General features: G+C 38.8%; 1 pseudogene; it reads right to left on the reverse strand.

Moving 5' to 3' along the window:
• Nucleotides 1-1,584: 1,584 nt before the first annotated feature.
• LOC143680805 (interferon-inducible double-stranded RNA-dependent protein kinase activator A pseudogene) lies at nucleotides 1,585-2,747 on the reverse strand (annotated as a pseudogene).
• Between the last annotated feature and the right edge of the window lie 418 nt (nucleotides 2,748-3,165).

The raw sequence follows: 3,165 nt of genomic DNA on the forward strand, positions 1-3,165 counted from the left end.
CTGAAAAGAATGAAATCCAGGAGAAAGGACCAGCAGATACCAGTCTAATAGAAGAAACTTGGATGCCTGCAACCTTTCTTCAGAGATGGTACCATCCTTTGATGCCTTAATTGGAATATTTTAATGGCCTTAGAACTGTAAATTTTTAAACAAATAAATCCCCATTGTAAAAGTCAACCCATTTCTGGTAAATTGCATTCTGGCAGCTTTAGCAAACCAAAACACAGCAGTTCTTCATGTGTATATATTTTGGATAATAAACCCTTTTCATATATATGGTTAGCAATTATTTTCTCTCAATCTGTAGGTTTCAAAATTTTTATGATACTGTCCTATGACATACAAAAGCTTTTAATGTTGATGAAGCCTATTTTTCTATTTTTTCTTTTGTTGTTCATGTTTTTGATGTCATACGTAAGAAATCACTATGAAATCCAAGGTTGAAGGTTCCCCTTATGTTTTCTTCTAAAAGTTTTATAGTTTTAGTACTTATGTGAAGTACTTGATGAATTTAGAGTTAATTTTTGCTTGTACTGTGAAATAAGGGTCCAAATTCATTCTTCCAATTGTGGATTTCCAGTTTTTCTCCAGCACTATTTGTTAAAGATACTGTTCTTTCCCACAGTTAATATACTTGGCACCCTTGTTGAAAATCAGAGTATGCACTCATTTTTGAATTCTCAATTCTACTCCATTGGTCTATATGTCTATCTTTGTGACAGTCCCAAACTGTTTTGATTACTATAGAATTGTGGTAAATTTTGAAATCAGGAAGTGTGAGACCTTCATCTTTGTTCTTTTGTCATGTTGATTTGGCTTCTTAGGGCCCCTTACAATTCCATATGAATATGAAGATCAGTTTTTTCCATTTCTGCAGAAAGTGCTGCTAGGATTTTGATAGGTATTGTACTAAATAGGTATATCACTTTGTAGAGTATTGACATCATACCAATATTAAATCTTCTCATCCATGAACATGGAATGTCTTGCCACTGACTTGGTCTTCTCTAATTTCTTTTGTTAAGTATATTGTAATTTTCGGTGTACAATTCCTTCACCACCTTGGTTAAAAATTTTCAAGGCATTTTATTCTTTTAGAAGCTGTTGTGAATAGGTTGTTTCTTAACTTCCATTTCATAAAGTTCTTTGCTGTTGAACAGAAAAACAACTGATTTTGTGTGTTAGTTTTGTAGCCTGCAGCCTTGCTAAATTTATTAGTTTTAGTAGTTATTTTGTGGATTCTTTGAAATTATTTTTTATTTTTTTTCCCTTTATAACAGCTGTTTATTACATGGTTCAAATACACAGCAGACCAATCATGATTCCTGAAATTTAACAATCACATTCAATAAAAGCCTGTTTGTGCTGTCTCTCAACACTAATTCTACAGAGCTTTCTTTGAATTCTCTTTACAAAGCCTCATCCAAAGAAGAGTTTGAGCACCAGTGAGACAGACTTTGCTAGCATTTTATTTCCTCATTGTCATCATCATCATAAACAAGAAAGATACGTCTCCTTCCTCTTATGTGCATGGCACTGTAAAATGGGTGCTACACTCTGCCTTATGGTACAAAGTTTATAAATACAATATATCAACACAAAAGTGATGCCATTAAAAATAGCTTAATAACAACTGCTATGAGATAATTAAATCTGGAGTGTTGATGGACTCTATGAAGAGATTTAGAAACACACAAACTCAAATATAGTAAATGCTTTTCTTGGGAAGGGGAGAAGGGGAGCTTTCCAAGTGCTACTGAGGGAATTAAGTGGCTCCAAGCTTACTTTCTTTCAGCTATTATCTTTAAATACTGCAAAGCATTGTGAGCTGCATCACTCTGTGCATTGCCACAGGAGATTCCACAGCCATGACAGACTGTGATGGGGCTGGTTGACAGTTCAGCGAGACATTGATACTGTCCATTGGCACTCAGTTCTTCTATGTCCAAATATGTTATATTAAAACCTTGTTCCTTGGCAATTTCACTAAGCAGCTGGATGTAATCTGTATTTGGAATACTGAGGAGGCTTCTTTTCAGTAAATTGATCTTTTCACCAGGAGAATTCCTCAAGGAATGCCAAGTACATCCTAAAGAATGTCCTACTACATTTGTCAAAGAAATGTGATTCTCTGGAGAAATATTGCTGAATTTTGCAAGAAATTTCTCGGCAGCATTTCTCTTGGCTTGTTTTTTTGATGCCCCCTTTCCAGTTTCCATAAATGACTCTAGCCTACAAATTGTAGTATATTCTCTCTTATGAGCAGGTCTTCCCTCCTGGGAAAGGGTATATTCAGGAAGTCTCCAGCCATGATGAATAGCCAATTCCTGCGATGAACCAATAGGATTAAGCTGGTTCTTTGGTTGCTTGGAAGGATCAGGCATTAAGGGGTCAGGAACTGCAAAGCAAATACTCGCATTGGCTTTCAAAATGTTTATGGCAGCTTCTGCAGCTCTGTGTTTTGCCAGCTTCTTACTTGTACCTTCACCTGTACAGGTTATGTCACCCATGGTTACTCTGAAGGTGAAAGTGGGCACGTGTATTTGCACATCGAATCTTTCGCATTCTTGGTCTTCATGCCGTATTCGTGTAATACCTGGATCGGTGTTTTCCCTGGTTTAGCTGTGATCATCTTCCCTAAACTGAAGGTCCCGCTGTCCTCGCGCTCCAGCGGCGGGGCCGCGGCGCGATGTCTGCTCTGGGACATGGCTAAAACAGACGGTTCGCCGTGGGAGGGAGAGCAGTGCAGAGCGACGTCCTCGCTTCTCGGGCCGGCCGGCGGATCCCGAGAGGAGGGCTTCAGCGCCACTGTCGCGGCCGCCTCCCCTCCTCCGACTCCCCTCCTCCGACTCCCCCACCCCTCCCTGCTTGCGTCCCTGTTGCGATGGGGGCGGGCGAAGGGAAGGGTGAAATTATTTATACAGAGGATCATGCTATCTATGAAGACAGATAGTTTTACTTCTTCCGTTCCAGTTTAGAGGTATTTTCTTTCTTTTTCATGCCTAGTTCCTCTGACTAGAACTTCCAGTACAACTTTGAATAGCAATGATGAAAACAGGCACCATTGTCTTGTCCCTAACTTCAGGCAAAATGATTTCGGTATTTCACCATTGAGTATAATTTTAGATATGGAATTTTCATATATGTCCTGTATCATGTTGAAGA

Source organism: Tamandua tetradactyla, chromosome 4 (genome assembly GCF_023851605.1).
Source record: "Tamandua tetradactyla isolate mTamTet1 chromosome 4, mTamTet1.pri, whole genome shotgun sequence".
Lineage (NCBI taxonomy): Eukaryota > Metazoa > Chordata > Mammalia > Pilosa > Myrmecophagidae > Tamandua > Tamandua tetradactyla.